At 27.6% G+C, this 20669-nt stretch overlaps 3 long non-coding RNA genes across 4 annotated transcripts in view; 2 read left to right on the top strand and 1 right to left on the bottom strand.

Annotated features, from left to right (window-relative positions):
• The window catches only part of LOC126313971 (uncharacterized), a 112797-nt gene that overhangs the window by 18531 nt on the left and 73597 nt on the right, over positions 1 to 20669 (bottom strand). The window lies entirely within an intron of this gene.
• Positions 1 to 20669, top strand: part of LOC126313975 (uncharacterized) — a 63482-nt gene that overhangs the window by 27276 nt on the left and 15537 nt on the right. The window lies entirely within an intron of this gene.
• Positions 2497 to 18809, top strand: LOC126313974 (uncharacterized). The gene is made up of 2 exons (XR_007555567.1): positions 2497 to 2609; positions 18241 to 18809. It is a non-coding gene; the product is annotated as an uncharacterized LOC126313974 (long non-coding RNA).

Here is a 20669-nt window from a genome sequence, read left to right as displayed (position 1 = left end):
TTTCTGATTTCCAGAAGTTATAGGAGCATCAAGATGAAATAATTGTTTAACATTAATAACATGACAAAAAATCGCCCCAATAATGGTCTTATCTTATTGTATTCAATTAAGAACTTTTATTTGAACAATTATTATCTTAAGAATTATTATTGGGGCAATAGGAGGTTTAAATCAAACATCCTTACGACAACTTTTAGCATATTCATCAATCAGACATCTAGGTTGAATAATTAGATCATTAACAGTCAGAGAAAACATCTGAGAATTATACTTCATTATTTACTCACTATTAAGATTAATTATAGTTTTATTATTTAAGCAAATAAATTTATTTTTCATAAATCAAATTTATTCAGCCAGAAATATAAAAACCGAAATTAAATTCATAATATTCTTATCTTTATTATCTTTAGGTGGACTACCACCATTCCTTGGATTCTTACCAATATGAATTGTAATACAATCATTAATAGAAAACAATATAACAACTATTATAACTATTATAGTTGTATTAACTATAATTACACTCTACTACTATATACATATTAGATTCTCAGCTCTAATTATATCATACACAGAAAATTCGTGATTTATAAAGATAAAGTCCCAAAAATCAAGAATCATTCTTCCTATAACAGTAATAATTTCAACAATAGGATTGATTTCAACATCAACCTTAATTTCATTATACTAAGGACTTAAGTTAATCAAACTAATAACCTTCAAAGTTATAATTAAAAGAATAATCTTTTAGGCCTTAGTAAAATTTTACACCTCTAGAATTGCAGTCTAGAATCATAATTGAATATAAGACCTAAATATGATAAGAGAGAAAACATCTCATAAGTAGATTTACAGTCTACCACCTAAAATTCAGCCATCTTACCGCAAAAATGATTATTCTCAACAAACCATAAGGACATTGGTACTTTATACTTCATATTTGGAGCATGAGCAGGAATAGTAGGAACATCAATAAGAATACTTATTCGTGCTGAACTTGGCCAACCCGGATCTCTAATTGGGGATGACCAGATTTATAATGTTATTATTACAGCTCACGCATTCGTAATAATTTTCTTTATAGTAATACCTATTATAATTGGTGGATTTGGTAATTGACTTGTTCCACTAATAATTGGTGCACCAGATATAGCATTTCCACGAATAAATAATATAAGTTTTTGATTACTACCACCTTCACTAACCCTTCTTCTTACATCTTCTATAGTAGATAATGGTGCTGGTACAGGATGAACAGTTTACCCTCCTCTAGCAGGAGCTATTGCACACGGGGGTGCATCTGTAGATCTAGCTATTTTTTCACTGCACTTAGCAGGTGTATCATCTATTCTTGGTGCAGTGAATTTCATTACAACAGCAATTAATATACGATCAGAAAGTATAACTTTAGATCAAACACCTTTATTTGTATGATCTGTAGCTATTGCAGCATTAGTTCTCCTTCTTTCACTTCCAGTTTTAGCAGGAGCTATTACTATATTATTAACAGATCGAAATTTAAATACATCATTCTTTGACCCTGCAGGAGGGGGTGACCCAATTCTATATCAACATCTATTTTGATTCTTTGGACACCCAGAAGTTTATACTCTAATTCTACCGGGGTTCGGAATTATTTCACATATTGTATGTCAAGAAAGAGGAAAAATTGAATCATTTGGAACATTAGGTATAATTTATGCTATACTATCAATTGGACTAATAGGATTTATTGTATGAGCACATCATATATTTACAGTAGGAATGGATGTTGACACACGAGCATATTTTACATCAGCAACAATAATTATTGCTGTACCTACAGGAATTAAGGTATTTAGATGATTAGCTACATTATATGGAACTAAATTCAAGTTCAATCCACCATTATTATGAGCTCTAGGATTTATTTTCCTATTTACAATTGGTGGATTAACAGGATTAGTATTAGCAAATTCATCACTTGATATTGTATTACATGATACATATTATGTAGTAGCCCACTTTCATTATGTATTATCTATAGGAGCAGTATTTGCAATTATAGGAGGTGTCATTCAATGATATCCACTATTTACAGGATTAACTATAAATAATACATGATTAAAAATCCAATTTACAATTATATTCATTGGAGTAAATTTAACATTCTTTCCTCAACACTTCCTAGGATTAGCAGGAATACCTCGACGATACTGACTACCCAGACGCATATACATCATGAAATGTAGTATCAAGAATTGGGTCTACAATTTCTATTGTAGGAATCATTATATTCATTGTAATTATATGAGAAAGAATGATTACAAACCGAGCAATTATATTTAGAGCTAACATAAGAAGATCAACAGAATGACTACAAAATAACCCTACTGCAGAACATAGTTACTCAGAATTACCATTAATCTCTAGATTCTAATATGGCAGATTAGTGCAGTAGATTTAAGCTCTACAAATAAAGGTTTGACCTTTTATTAGAAAATATTTATTAATGGCAACATGATCAAATTTATCTCTTCAAGATGGAGCTTCACCATTAATGGAGCAATTATCATTCTTTCATGATCATACTATGGTCGTATTATTATTAATTACAGTAATTGTAGGTTATGCCCTAAGTTATATATTATTTATTGCCTATACTAACCGTAATTTACTTCATGGACATTTAATTGAAACAATCTGAACAGCTTTACCAGCAATTACATTAATTTTTATTGCCCTTCCATCATTACGACTATTATATTTACTTGATGATTCAGTAGATGCAATAATTACAATTAAAACCATTGGACGACAATGATATTGAAGATATGAATATTCAGACTTCATAGACGTAGAATTTGACACTTATATAACACCAGACCAAGACCTAGAAAATGATGGATTCCGACTACTAGATGTAGATAACCGAACAATCCTACCAATAAATACAGAAGTACGAGTATTAAGAAGAGCATCAGATGTTCTACACTCATGAGCAGTTCCTGCATTAGGGGTTAAAATTGATGCAACGCCAGGTCGGTTAAATCAAGGAACATTCACAATAAGTCGACCTGGATTATTCTTTGGACAATGCTCAGAAATCTGTGGAGCAAACCACAGATTTATACCAATTGTAATTGAAAGAACTTCAGTAAATTTATTTATTAAGTGATTATCTAAGATAATTTAAGGAGTTAGTTAAAATAAATAACATTAGAGTGTCAATCTAAAGTAACTAAAAAAAATTAGTACACCTTGAAATTCATCAGATGACTGAAAGTAAGTAATGGTCTCTTAAACCAAATAATAGTAAATTAACGACTACTTCTGATGGGGAAATTATATCCAAATCCCTCAAATATCCCCTCTTATATGATTCTCACTATTCATTATATTTTCAGCTACATTAATCTTGTTTAATCAAATAAACTTCTTCTCATTTAAACCTAACCTTATTAAAAGAGCAGAAAAAGGAACAATTGAAATAAAAAACTTAAATTGAAAATGATAACAAATCTATTTTCAACATTTGACCTATCAACTAACATCTTTAATTTATCATTAAATTGAACTAGAACATTTCTAGGACTATTATTAATCCCATCACTATTTTGACTTACACCATCACGAATTAACATTATCTGAAATAAACTAAATTTAACCTTACATAATGAATTTAAAACACTTCTTGGACCAAAATCATTTAATGGAACCACATTCATTTTCATCTCAATTTTTATTGTAATATTATTTAACAATTTCATAGGATTATTCCCTTATATTTTTACTAGAACAAGACATTTAGCATTAACATTTGCAATTGCCCTACCTATATGGCTAAGATTTATATTATTTGGATGAATTAACCATACTAATCATATATTTACACACCTTGTACCACAAGGTACACCGCCTGCATTAATATCATTTATAGTACTAATTGAAACAATTAGTAATGTTATTCGACCAGGTACATTAGCAGTACGGTTGGCAGCAAATATAATTGCAGGACACTTATTATTAACCTTATTAGGAAACACAGGACCATCTATAGCAATAAACTTAATCTCATTACTAATTATTGGACAAATACTTCTATTAATTCTAGAATCAGCAGTAGCAATAATTCAAGCCTATGTTTTCTCAATTCTAAGAACTCTATATTCTAGAGAAGTATATTAAACCTATGTTAACAACTCACTCAAACCACCCATTCCACTTAGTAGACTATAGACCTTGACCATTAACAGGAGCAATTGGAGCAATAGTCCTAGTATCAGGACTAGCAAAATGATTCCACCTATTTAATATTAACTTATTCATAATTGGATTTGGAATTACCCTACTAACTATAATTCAATGATGACGAGATGTTGTACGAGAAGGAACATATCAAGGATTACATACAGGATTTGTATCAATTGGATTATGATGAGGAATAGTTTTATTTATTGCATCAGAGGTATTATTTTTCGTTTCTTTTTTTTGAGCATTCTTTAGAAGAAGATTAGCACCAACAATTGAACTAGGAATACTATGACCTCCAATAGGAATTCAACCCTTTAACCCTATACAAATTCCATTACTTAATACAGCTATTCTTTTAGCATCAGGAGTAACAGTAACATGAGCACATCATAGTTTAATGGAATCTAATCATACTCAAGCACTACAAGGATTATTCTTCACAGTGTTATTAGGACTATACTTTACAATACTTCAAGCATATGAATATTGAGAAGCACCTTTTACCATTGCAGATGCAGTTTATGGATCAACATTCTTTGTTGCAACAGGATTCCATGGTTTACACGTAATTATTGGAACAATCTTTTTATCAACATGTCTACTTCGACACTCAATAAATCAATTTTCACCAAGACATCACTTTGGATTTGAAGCAGCAGCATGATACTGACACTTCGTAGACGTAGTATGATTATTCTTATATATCTCTATTTATTGATGAGGTAGATAATTGTTTTTCTAGTATAAATAGTACATTTGACTTCCAATCAGAAAGCTTGATATAAATCAAGAAAAACAATTCTATTTCTATCAACAAGAGTTTTCATTAGATTTATTATTCCAATAATTGTTATAATCCTGGCAACAACACTATCAAAAAAATTAATTAATGATCGAGAAAAAAGATCACCATTTGAATGTGGGTTTGATCCAAAAAGATCAGCACGAATACCATTCTCAATACGATTCTTCCTAATCGCAGTAATCTTTTTAATTTTTGATGTAGAAATTGCACTAATTCTACCAATTGTAATTATTTTTAAAACTTCAGACATTATAATCTGAACAGTATCAACAATATTTTTTATTCTTGTTCTATTAGGAGGACTATACCATGAATGAAACCAAGGAGCATTACAATGAGCAGAATAAAGGGTTGTAGTTAAATATAACATTTGGGTTGCATTCAAAAAGTATTGATATTATCAATCAACCTTAAATAGAATAAGAAGCGAAATATTGCAGTCAGTTTCGACCTGGAAGATTGGTATGTACTACCCTTATTCTTATTAATTGAAGCCAAAAAGAGGCGTATTACTGTTAATAATATAATTGAACTATAATAGTTCCAATTAAGGAAATGTAAAGCCAATATGAAAGCTGCTAACTTTTTATATTAGCGGTTAAACTCCGTTAACATTTCTAAAATTTATATAGTTTAACTAAAACATTACATTTTCACTGTAAAAATAATATATCTATATTTATAAATACTTAAAAGTAAAAATACTTCCTTAACATCTTCAGTGTCACGCTCTAATTATAAGCTATTTAAGTAAACGAAAAACAATATTACCAAAATAAATATTCAAAAAATAAAAGTTAAAAGATAAATCTTGAAATTAGAATCATATCAACCTTGAATATAACCAATTAAATAAATAAATAATCTATATAAACCTTGACCACCAAGTAATTCACCTCAACCATAATCAAATGACTTAGATGAATAATAACCTATTTTAAAAGGAATATATCTAATAAACTTAGTTGAAAGAAAAGGTATAAATCATATAGAACCAGCAAATCTAACAAAAGAAAGTATACTTAAAGAAAATAAATTATGAGAAAAATCAAAATTAGAAATAAGATAACCTAAATAAGCACCTAAAATAACAACTGTAATAGTTAAAAACTTTAAATAATAAGGTAAAGCAATCACATGAGGAATAGGAAAAATTAATCAAGATAAAAGACTACCACCAAAAACAGCAACAAACAATAGACCAATTATTCCAAATGAAATATAATAACCCTTATCATCAAAAGAAAATCTAGAATAAAAATTATTATCACCAGATATTGAATAATAAAACAAACGAAAAGAATAAGAAGCAGTTAAACCAGTAGAAAAAAAATAAAGAAAAAAAATTAAACAATTAATTCATCTTAAACAAACCATCTCAAGAATTAAATCCTTTGAATAAAATCCCGCTAAAAAAGGTATTCCACACAAAGATAAACTAGAAACATTAAAACAAACTGAAGTTAAAGGTATGAAATTAACAATTGATCCTATAAAACGAATATCCTGAGAATCCTTCAAATTATGAATTATTGAACCTGCACATATAAATAATAATGCCTTAAATAAAGCATGAGCCAATAAATGAAAAAATGCAAGCTTTGGATAACCTATAGCCAAAATTCTTATTATTAAACCAAGTTGTCTTAAAGTAGAAAGAGCAATAATCTTCTTTAAATCAAACTCAAAATTAGCGCCCAATCCAGCCATAAATATAGTTATACAACCAATTAAAAGTAAAAATCAACCACAATTATAAGTATCCAATATTGGTCTAAAACGAATTAATAAATAAACACCAGCAGTAACAAGAGTAGAAGAATGAACTAAAGCAGAAACAGGAGTAGGAGCTGCTATAGCAGCAGGAAGTCATGAAGAGAAAGGAATCTGAGCTCTCTTAGTTATAGCTGCTAAAACAATTAATATAGTAATGAGCTTTATTTCAAAAGAATTAGAAATAAAATCATAATAATAAATATAATTTCAACCACCAAAATTTAACATTCATGCAATAGAAATTAAAATAGCAACATCACCAATACGATTAGAAAGTGCAGTTAATATACCAGCACTATAAGATTTTACATTTTGATAATAAATAACTAAACAATAAGAAACTAAACCTAAACCATCTCAACCTAATAAAATTATAATTAAATTAGGACTAATAATTAAAAAACCTATAGAAAGAATAAATATTAAAACAATAATAATAAAACGATTTATATTCTTTTCACCAGATATATAATCCTCTCTATAATAAATAACCAAAGAAGAAATATATATAACAAAAGATATAAAAATAAGAGATATTCAATCCAAAATTAAAGTTATAACAACTATAGAACCATTTAAATTGAAAAGCTCTCACTCAACAAAAACTCTATAATCAATTATTAAATAATAAATACCTAAAATAAAAATTATAGTTCTCGAAATAAACAAAGAAAAAAAACTCAAAGAACAAATAGAAAATAAATTCACGGCCTAAGATGAAAAACTTCATATCATTGATTCCACAAAACAATATTTTAATTAAAATACTTAAGCAAACTAAACAAAGAAATATTCACCCTTTAAACAGAGAATATTTAAAGGCAATCAATGTAAAAGTAAAAGATGATATTCACGAAAATAACCAAGAGAACAAGTATAAACACCAGAATAATAATTCCCATGCTGAGAATAAGAATATATATACAAAGTATAAACAGCTCTAAAAAAAGATAAAAAAATCAAAGCAAAGAATCTAAAAGAAGATCAAGATATAATTCTATTTAATAATCTAATTTCACCTACCAAATTTAAAGGAGGAGGAGCAGCCATATTTGATGATCTTAAAAGAAATCATCATAAAGCCATTCTTGGCATCAAATTAATTATACCCTTGTTAATTAATAATCTTCGTCTACCTAAACGTTCATAAATAATATTAGATAAACAAAATAAACCAGAAGAACATAAACCATGACCAACCATTAGAGAAAGAGAACCTACACAACCTCATCAATTCATAGTCATCAATCCACCAATAACCATTCTTATATGAGCAACAGAAGAATATGCAATTAAAGACTTTAAATCAACCTGACGAAAACAAATAAATCTTACAATAACACCCCCAGATAAACCTAAAGACAATCAAAAATAATTAAACTTTAAACCCAAATAAGTAATAACCTTTATAACACGAAAAATACCATAACCACCTAACTTTAATAAAACACCAGCAAGAATTATTCTACCTGAAATAGGGGCCTCTACATGAGCCTTAGGAAGTCATAAATGAACCAAAAACATAGGTATCTTAACTAAAAAAGCCTAAATTATAAATACATAAAACATAAAATAATAAGAACCAAAATCAACCAATAAAGGAAAATATAAAGTATTAGAAAAATCATAAACCTTAAATAAAACTAATAATAAAGGTAATCTAGCAACCAAAGTATAAAAAATTAAATAAACACCAGCCTGCAAACGCTCAGGTTGATAACCCCAACCCAAAATTAAAAGTAAAGTAGGAACTAATCTAGCCTCAAAAAAAATATAAAAAGAAAGAAGACTTAATCTAGCAAATGAACAATAAAGCATAATTATTAAAATCAAAACCATAAAAACAAAAAAATTAGAATGATATGAACTTAAATAAACTGAACCTCTAGCAGTGATTATTAAAGAACAAATCCAAAAACTAAGTAAAATTAAACTAAAAGAAAAATAATCAATACCAAAATAATATCTAATTATATTCAAATCAGCATATGAATAAACACAAATTATAAAAACAAAACCCGACAGAAACATTAAAGAATGAACCAACCATCAACAATTATTTAATAAACAAAGAGGGATCAAAAAAATAGTTATAAATAAATACTTTAACATAAAGATAAACCAAAAGAATTAAAAAAATCATTACCATGAGAACGAATTATTGAAACTAAAATAGAAAGACCTAAGCACCCTCACAAACAGAAAAAACTAAAAAAATAACAGGAAAAAAATAATCATAATCAAACTCAATAAGAAAAACAATAACTAACATAAATAAAGAAAGAACAATATATTCTAATCTCAAAAGAACCATTAATAAATGTTTACGTTTAGAAGAAAAAACATAAACACCAGCAAAATAAATCAATAAAGAAGTAAAAATAGAGAATATAAACATTAGTTTTAATAGTTTAAAAAAAACGCCGGTCTTGTAAACCGGAAATAAGTCCAGCCCACACTTTTAAAACTTCAGAGGTGGAAAAGCTTCCATCATCGGTCCCCAAAACCGGTATTTTAAATAAACTAACCCCTGAAATGATCAAAATAATAATTATATCATTATCAAATGTAATAAATATTAATTTTATTAAATTAAGACACCCAATATCAATAATGCTTTTTATTATCCTTCAAACCTTCCTAGTTGGATTAATAACAGGAACAATAATAGAAAGATATTGATTATCATATATTTTATTTTTAACATTTCTTGGTGGTATACTAGTATTATTTATTTACATTACAAGAATTGCATCAAACGAAATATTTCAGCCTAAATCAATCACTATAATTATTACATTAATAATGTGAGTATTTATCATATTAATATTAATTATTCTAGATATATCTATATTTATAGACTTTTTCAAAAACACCGAAACTATAAATATTGATAATTCAATCAATTATCAGGAAATAACAATATCTTTAGAAAAATTATATAATAGACCAACATTCATTATTACAATAATAATAATAATTTATTTATTTTTAGCACTACTAGCAGTTGTTAAAATCACCAATATTAATCAGGGACCTATTCGTAAAATAAGATAATTACTAATGAATAAACCCTTACGATTAAGACATCCTTTAATTAAAATTATTAATAACTCTTTAATTGACTTACCTGCCCCAACAAATATTTCATTTTGATGAAATTTTGGATCCCTATTAGGGTTATGTTTGGTAATTCAAATCGTAACTGGACTATTTTTAGCTATACATTATACATCAAATATTGAAATAGCATTCAGTAGTGTAGTACACATCTGCCGAGACGTAAATAATGGTTGAATTATCCGAACCTTACACGCAAATGGAGCATCTATATTTTTTATTTGTATTTACTTACATGTAGGACGGGGAATTTACTATGGATCTTATATATATATACATACCTGAATAATTGGTACAGTGATTTTATTTTTAGTTATAGCAACTGCATTTATAGGATATGTCTTACCCTGAGGCCAAATATCTTTTTGAGGTGCAACAGTAATTACTAATTTATTATCAGCAATCCCATACTTAGGAACAGATTTAGTCCAATGAGTATGAGGAGGATTCGCTGTTGATAATGCAACATTAAATCGATTCTTCACATTCCATTTTGTATTACCATTTATTATTGCTGCTATAGCACAATTCATTTATTTTTTCTTCACCAAACAGGATCTAATAATCCTCTTGGACTAAATGGAGATATTGAAAAAATTCCATTCCATCCATACTTTACCTTTAAGGATTCTATTACATTTGTAATAATAACATCATTATTAATTATACTATGTTTAATTAATCCTTACCTATTAGGAGATCCAGATAACTTTGTACCTGCCAACCCATTAGTAACACCAGTTCACATTCAACCAGAATGATATTTCCTATTTGCATATGCAATTCTACGATCTATCCCTAATAAGTTAGGAGGTGTTATTGCATTATTTTTATCAATTAGAATCTTAATAATTTTACCATTTTATAATAAAACACCATTCCGAGGCATTCAATTTTACCCTATTAATCAAATTTTATTCTGAATTATAGTAGTTGTTGTATGCTTACTAACGTGAATTGGTAAACGACCTGTTGAAGAACCTTATATTATAACAGGTCAAATCTTAACAATTATTTACTTCACATATTTCTTAATTAATGTCCATGTCGCAAACGCATGAGATAAATTAATGAAGGAATAAAGTTAATTAGCTTAGGAAAAGCATATGTTTTGAAAACATAAAATTAGAAGTTTAACTCTTCTATTAACTTTTCTCAAAAAATTTCACTAAACAAATGAGATAAATAAAATCTTTAAACCAACAAAGAAAATAAAAAAATTCAAAGATAAAGGTAAAAAACTTTTTCAAGCTAAGTACATTAATTTATCATAACGGAACCGTGGTAATGTTCCACGAACCCAAATAAAACCAAAAGATATAATAGCAAGCTTAATAAAAAATATAAAAGAATAAAAATCACCGCCCAAAAAAATTAAAGCCAATAACATTCTTATGAAGACAATTCTAGTATATTCAGCTAAAAAAATTAAAGTAAAACCACCCGCACCATACTCAATATTAAATCCTGAAACTAACTCAGATTCCCCTTCAGCAAAATCAAAAGGAGTACGATTAGTTTCAGCTAAGCAAGAAGCAAAACAAGCTAAAGCTAAAGGAAAAGAAATAATAATAAATCAACAATAAAGCTGATAGTTTATAAAATCAAACATATTAAAACTACCAATTAAAATAATTAAAGACAATAAAATTAAAGCTAAACTAACTTCATAAGAAATTGTTTGAGCAACAGAACGAAGAGAACCTAATAATGAATAATTTGAATTAGAAGATCAACCAGCAATTATAACAGTATAAACACCTAATCTAGTACAACATAAAAAAAATAAAAATCCATAAGAAAAAGAACACATATAAGTTAAATAAGGAAAAATTACTCAAACGGCTAAAGAAATCATTAAATTAAAAACAGGGGAAAAATAATAAAGTAGGTAATTAGATATAATAGGAATTGGCTGCTCCTTACAAATTAACTTAATAGCATCTCTAAATGGCTGAGGAATTCCAACAAAACCTACCTTATTTGGACCCTTTCGAATCTGAATAAAACCTAAAACCTTACGCTCTAATAAAGTTAAAAAGGCAACACTAATTAAAACACAAATAACCAATAAAAGAAAATTCAAAATAAATATAAATAAATCATAAAGTATCAATACTATTTGTAGAAAAAATCTACATAAATGAATTCTAAATTCAACACATTAATCTGTCAAAATAGTAAATAAATTAATATTAATCAATATAACAAAAAATATTTTAACCATATGGTCCTTTCGTACTAATATGGATTAACAATCTTAGGATAGAAACCGACCTGGCTCACGCCGGTCTGAACTCAGATCATGTAAGAATTTAAAGGTCGAACAGACCTAATCATTGGGCTCCTGCACCCAAAATTTTTCTTAATCCAACATCGAGGTCGCAATCTGCTTTGTCGATATGAGCTCTCAAAAACAATTACGCTGTTATCCCTAAGGTAACTTAATCTTATGATCATAAATTATGGATCAAAATAACAAACATAAATAAATGATATAATAATGAAGAGTTTATCTATTCTTCATGTCACCCCAACAAAACATCATCATTAAATATAGAAAGACAAACAAAAAACTATATAAAAGTAAAATGTCAAGCTCTATAGGGTCTTCTCGTCCTAAAGAAGAATTTAAGCCTTTTGACTCAAAAGTTAAATTCAAAAATTTATTAAGAGACAGTTGATTTCTCGTCAAGCCATTCATTCCAGCCACTAATTAAGAGACTAATGATTATGCTACCTTTGCACGTTCAAAATACCGCGGCTCTTTAAAAATACGCTCAGTGAGCAGGCCAGACCTCAAAATATAAACAAGAGGACATGTTTTTGATAAACAGGCGGAAATCAATTTTGCCTAGTTCCTTATAATAAGTTCACAAGGTAAAAATTTCATACAAATAAATATACTAATTCTATCAATATTACAAAAATTTTAAAATTAAATTAATAATCTTAATAAAAAACCTAAAATATTTATAAAATCAAAATAAAAAATAATGAACTAAAACATAATCTAAAAGATAGCTGGTTTAAAGCTTACTATTATATTTCTATAAAATAAATTATAGGTTATTAACTTCAAAGCTTATCCCTTAAAGAATAAATAAGTTAATATTTTTACTTAAAAAATTAAATAAAAACAAATAACTTCAAAAAATTAAATTTTTTCTTAAGAAACTAGATATCTTGGGAAACGATTAACATCTCATTTCTATAAATAATTTAATTATAATTATGATACATTAACTATAAATTATTTATAAATCAACCCAAATCGAGACAAGTAAAATAAATACTAAAATTTTGATAAACCCTGATACAAAAGGTACAATAAATAAAATCTACTTAAAAAAATTTAAAATAATATTTCATAAAACACTTACATTACCAATAAACTATAATTTAAAAAATCAATTCTATAAAATATACTAAGACAAAAATACAATAAAATTAATTATATTAAATAATTACATAAACAAAAAATTAATATAATAAAATAAATAATCAAGATATCCTGATTTGCACAGAAAAATTTTCAATGTAAATGAAACACTTTACTAATAAGTTATATCTTGAAACTCTTCCTAGATACACTTTCCAGTACATCTACTATGTTACGACTTATCTCATCTAAATTGAAGTTACTTTAAAATAAAATAGAATAATCAATAATGAGAGCGACGGGCGATGTGTACACATCTCAGAGCCAATATCAGTTAAATTAAATAAATTAAATTACTATCAAATCCACCTTCATTAACAGTATTTCACAATCAAATCCGATATAAACAAAAATCTATTGTAACCCACCTCCTCTTAACTATAAGCTGCACCTTGACCTGAAATATTTTATAATTATAAATCTTGAGAATTATAACTCTAAAAAGATTCTCTGATAACGGAGATATACAAACAAATAAATTAAGTAGAGTAAATCGTGTATTATCAATCATGGGGTAGGTTCCTCTGAATGGAATGAGATACCGCCAAATTCTTTGGGTTTAAAGACCTTAACTAATAGTACCCTGGTAAATATAATTAACATTTAAAATAATAGGGTATCTAATCCTAGTTTATTATTTAAATTTCACAGATTCATAAAAAGGGCCACAAATAAATTTTAACATTTCACCTTACAAATTTATATTTCAACCCTAATAATATAAACAACTGTTTTAACCAATAATATTCACTTGTATCAATCGTATAACCGCGGCTGCTGGCACGAATTATGCCGATACTAAATCAATTGCTAAATCCAAAATCACTTGATAATTAAATCAAATTACTGCAAAAAGAACATTTAGTCTAACAAAACTTACATATAATACAAAGAAAAAGTGAATAAACAAGCAAGAATAAAACTTTTAAAAATAAAAAATAAGAAAATTTAAAATCTATTAATTCAGGAAAAAATAAAAGATTCAAATATTTAAAGAAAAAAAAAGAAAAAAACCACAAACATTAACCAAAAAAAAAGAAACGCCCCTATGTATGACCACAACAACTTCTCTATTATATATAATTAAAGATTAATATGGAACATGTATAGCAATAAATGTATTATATTCTTTCTTATTTAATCTTTCTTTTCACTAATAAAAAAGAAAGATTAAATAATATAATAAATATATTTTATACAATTATGTAATTTAATATAATATGTTATTAATATGAATTCTTTTTTTTATATTAAATTAACTTTCATATATATTAGTTAAATAATCTAATTATAGATATTTTACATAATTATATTATTATAATTAATATAATTATTTATGTTAATTATAATATTTTATATTTAAATTAATAATTTTATTTATTATATCCAATTATAATAATATTAAATATTAAATTACATATTATTATATATATTATATTATAATAACCTATTTTAAGCTAAAAACATAAGTAGCTATAATCCTAGGTAAATAATTGCATTAAAATAATCAATTGATAATGGTAAGATGAACTTATAATACTTTAATTTCAATTAAATGTAATATATTAATATAAATTATGTATTATATATATATATATATATATATATATATATATATATATATAAATAAAATGAGCAGGATAAATTAATCCTAATTAAACAAAATAATACATAAAAGAATTTCAAAAAAAAACTTTCGATTTATATATTAAATAAATGAAGTGCCTGATTAAAGGGTTACCTTGATAGGGTAAATAAAGTAAATAAAATGACCTTCATTAAAATTACATAAGATAGAATTAAACTACCTCCTTTAGTATCAAAAACTAACGTGCAACATACACCTTAATGTAAAAAGGTAAGCTAAACAAGCTAATGGGTTCATACCCCATTTATAGAGGTATCAATCCTCTCCTTTTTAATGACCAACAACTCTACAAAACTTCTCTTCCTATCAACATTAATGATAGGAACGATCCTGTCCATTTCATCAAATTCCTGATTTGGGGTTTGAATAGGACTTGAGATCAACTTACTTTCATTTATTCCGCTCCTAACAAGAAATAAAAATATAATAATAAATGAATCATCAATTAAATATTTTATTGTCCAAGCAATAGCATCGACAATATTATTATTTTCAATTTTGCTGATTCAAATAAAATATCCCATGGGATGGGAAACAGAATTTATCCCATCAATAATAATTAGATCTAGACTATTATTAAAGATTGGAGCAGCACCTTTCCATTTCTGATTTCCAGAAGTTATAGGAGCATCAAGATGAAATAGTTGTTTAACATTAATAACATGACAAACAATCGCCCCAATAATGGTCTTATCTTATTGTATTCAATTAAGAACTTTTATTTGAACAATTATTATCTTAAGAATTATTATTGGGGCAATAGGAGGTTTAAATCAAACATCCTTACGACAACTTTTAGCATATTCATCAATCAGACATCTAGGTTGAATAATTAGATCATTAACAGTCAGAGAAAACATCTGAGAACTATACTTCATTATTTACTCACTATTAAGATTAATTATAGTTTTATTATTTAAGCAAATAAATTTATTTTTCATAAATCAAATTTATTCAGCCAGAAATATAAAAACCGAAATTAAATTCATAATATTCTTATCTTTATTATCTTTAGGTGGACTACCACCATTCCTTGGATTCTTACCAAAATGAATTGTAATACAATCATTAATAGAAAACAATATAACAACTATTATAACTATTATAGTTGTATTAACTACAATTACACTCTACTACTATATACGTATTAGATTCTCAGCTCTAATTATATCATACACAGAAAATTCGTGATCTATAAAGATAAAGTCCCAAAAATCAAGAATCATTCTTCCTATAACAGTAATAATTTCAACAATAGGATTGATTTCAACATCAACCTTAATTTCATTATACTAAGGACTTAAGTTAATCAAACTAATAACCGTCAAAGTTATAATTAAAAGAATAATCTTTTAGGCCTTAGTAATATTTTCCACCTCTAGAATTGCAGTCTAGAATCATAATTGAATATAAGACCTAAATATGATAAGAGAGAAAACATCTCATAAGTAGATTTACAGTCTACCACCTAATATTCAGCCATCTTACCGCAAAAATGATTATTCTCAACAAACCATAAGGACATTGGTACTTTATACTTCATATTTGGAGCATGAGCAGGAATAGTAGGAACATCAATAAGAATACTTATTCGTGCTGAACTTGGCCAACCCGGATCTCTAATTGGGGATGACCAGATTTATAATGTTATTATTACAGCTCACGCATTCGTAATAATTTTCTTTATAGTAATACCTATTATAATTGGTGGATTTGGTAATTGACTTGTTCCACTAATAATTGGTGCACCAGATATAGCATTTCCACGAATAAATAATATAAGTTTTTGATTTCTACCACCTTCACTAACCCTTCTTCTTACATCTTCTATAGTAGATAATGGTGCTGGTACAGGATGAACAGTTTACCCTCCTCTAGCAGGAGCTATTGCACACGGGGGTGCATCTGTAGATCTAGCTATTTTTTCACTGCACTTAGCAGGTGTATCATCTATTCTTGGTGCAGTGAATTTCATTACAACAGCAATTAATATACGATCAGAAAGTATAACTTTAGATCAAACACCTTTATTTGTATGATCTGTAGATATTACAGCATTACTTCTCCTTCTTTCACTTCCAGTTTTAGCAGGAGCTATTACTATATTATTAACAGATCGAAATTTAAATACATCATTCTTTGACCCTGCAGGAGGGGGTGACCCAATTCTATATCAACATCTATTTTGATTCTTTGGACACCCAGAAGTTTATATTTTAATTCTACCGGGGTTCGGAATTATTTCACATATTGTATGTCAAGAAAGAGGAAAAATTGAATCATTTGGAACATTAGGTATAATTTATGCTATACTATCAATTGGACTAATAGGATTTATTGTATGAGCACATCATATATTTACAGTAGGAATGGATGTTGACACACGAGCATATTTTACATCAGCAACAATAATTATTGCTGTACCTACAGGAATTAAGGTATTTAGATGATTAGCTACATTATATGGAACTAAATTCAAGTTCAATCCACCATTATTATGAGCTCTAGGATTTATTTTCCTATTTACAATTGGTGGATTAACAGGATTAGTATTAGCAAATTCATCACTTGATATTGTATTACATGATACATATTATGTAGTAGCCCACTTTCATTATGTATTATCTATAGGAGCAGTATTTGCAATTATAGGAGGTGTCATTCAATGATATCCACTATTTACAGGATTAACTATAAATAATACATGATTAAAAATCCAATTTACAATTATATTCATTGGAGTAAATTTAACATTCTTTCCTCAACACTTCCTAGGATTAGCAGGAATACCTCGACGATACTCTGACTACCCAGACGCATATACATCATGAAACGTAGTATCAAGAATTGGGTCTACAATTTCTATTGTAGGAATCATTATATTCATTGTAACTTTATGAGAAAGAATGATTACAAACCGAGCAATTATATTTAGAGCTAACATAAGAAGATCAACAGAATGACTACAAAATAACCCTCCTGCAGAACATAGTTACTCAGAATTACCATTAATCTCTAGATTCTAATATGGCAGATTAGTGCAGTAGATTTAAGCTCTACAAATAAAGGTTTGACCTTTTATTAGAAAATATTTATTAATGGCAACATGATCAAATTTATCTCTTCAAGATGGAGCTTCACCATTAATGGAGCACTTATCATTCTTTTATGATCATACTATGGTCGTATTATTATTAATTACAGTAATTGTAGGTTATGCCCTAAATTATATATTATTTATTGCCTATACTAACCGTAATATACTTCATGGACATTTAATTGAAACAATCTGAACAGCTTTACCAGCAATTACATTAATTTTTATTGCCCTTCCATCATTACGACTACTATATTTACTTGATGATTCAGTAGATGCAATAATTACAATTAAAACCATTGGACGACAATGATATTGAAGATATGAATATTCAGACTTCATAGACGTAGAATTTGACACTTATATAACACCAGAACAAGACCTAGAAAATGATGGATTCCGACTACTAGATGTAGATAACCGAACAATCCTACCAATAAATACAGAAGTACGAGTATTAACAAGAGCATCAGATGTTCTACACTCATGAGCAGTTCCTGCATTAGGGGTTAAAATTGATGCAACGCCAGGTCGGTTAAATCAAGGAACATTCACAATAAATCGACCTGGATTATTCTTTGGACAATGCTCAGAAATCTGTGGAGCAAACCACAGATTTATACCAATTGTAATTGAAAGAACTTCAGTAAATTTATTTATTAAGTGATTATCTAAGATAATTTAAGGAGTTAGCTAAAATAAATAACATTAGAGTGTCAATCTAAAGTAACTAAAAAAAATTAGTACACCTTGAAATTCATCAGATGACTGAAAGTAAGTAATGGTCTCTTAAACCAAATAATAGTAAATTAACGACTACTTCTGATGGGGAAATTATATCCAAATCCCTCAAATATCCCCTCTTATATGATTCTCACTATTCATTATATTTTCAGCTACATTAATCTTGTTTAATCAAATAAACTTCTTCTCATTTAAACCTAACCTTATTAAAAGAGCAGAAAAAGGAACAATTGAAATAAAAAACTTAAATTGAAAATGATAACAAATCTATTCTCAACATTTGACCCATCAACTAACATCTTTAATTTATCATTAAATTGAACTAGAACATTTCTAGGACTATTATTAATCCCATCACTATTTTGACTTACACCATCACGAATTAACATTATCTGAAATAAACTAAATTTAACCTTACATAATGAATTTAAAACACTTCTTGGACCAAAATCATTTAATGGAACAACATTCATTTTCATCTCAATTTTTATTATAATATTATTTAACAATTTCATAGGATTATTCCCTTATATTTTTACTAGAACAAGACATTTAGCATTAACATTTGCAATTGCCCTACCTATATGGCTAAGATTTATATTATTTGGATGAATTAACCATACTAATCATATATTTACACACCTTGTACCACAAGGTACACCGCCTGCATTAATATCATTTATAGTACTAATTGAAACAATTAGTAATGTTATTCGACCAGGTACATTAGCAGTACGGTTGGCAGCAAATATAATTGCAGGACACTTATTATTAACCTTATTAGGAAACACAGGACCATCTATAGCAATAAACTTAATCTCATTACTAATTATTGGACAAATACTTCTATTAATTCTAGAATCAGCAGTAGCAATAATTCAAGCCTATGTTTTCTCAATTCTAAGAACTCTATATTCTAGAGAAGTATATTAAACCTATGTTAACAACTCACTCAAACCACCCATTCCACTTAGTAGACTATAGACCTTGACCATTAACAGGAGCAATTGGAGCAATAGTCCTAGTATCAGGACTAGCAAAATGATTCCACGTATTTAATATTAACTTATTCATAATTGGATTTGGAATTACCCTACTAACTATAATTCAATGATGACGAGATGTAGTACGAGAAGGAACATATCAAGGATTACATACAGGATTTGTATCAATTGGATTACGATGAGGAATAATTTTATTTATTGCATCAGAGGTATTATTTTTCGTTTCTTTTTTTTGAGCATTCTTTAGAAGAAGATTAGCACCAACAATTGAACTAGGAATACTATGACTTCCAATAGGAATTCAACCCTTTAACCCTATACAAATTCCATTACTTAATACAGCTATTCTTTTAGCATCAGGAGTAACAGTAACATGAGCACATCATAGTTTAATGGAATCTAATCATACTCAAGCACTACAAGGATTATTCTTCACAGTGTTATTAGGACTATACTTTACAATACTTCAAGCATATGAATATTGAGAAGCACCTTTTACCATTGCAGATGCAGTTTATGGATCAACATTCTTTGTTGCAACAGGATTCCATGGTTTACACGTAATTATTGGAACAATCTTTTTATCAACATGTCTACTTCGACACTCAATAAATCAATTTTCACCAAGACATCACTTTGGATTTGAAGCAGCAGCATGATACTGACACTTCGTAGACGTAGTATGATTATTCTTATATATCTCTATTTATTGATGAGGTAGATAATTGTTTTTCTAGTATAAATAGTACATTTGACTTCCAATCAGAAAGCTTGATATAAATCAAGAAAAACAATTC

The sequence above is a fragment of the Schistocerca gregaria genome, unplaced genomic scaffold, assembly GCF_023897955.1.
Source record: "Schistocerca gregaria isolate iqSchGreg1 unplaced genomic scaffold, iqSchGreg1.2 ptg000515l, whole genome shotgun sequence".
Taxonomy (NCBI): domain Eukaryota; kingdom Metazoa; phylum Arthropoda; class Insecta; order Orthoptera; family Acrididae; genus Schistocerca; species Schistocerca gregaria.
Note: the sequence above shows the minus strand (reverse complement) of the source record. Positions and strands in the feature narration are given on the sequence as shown.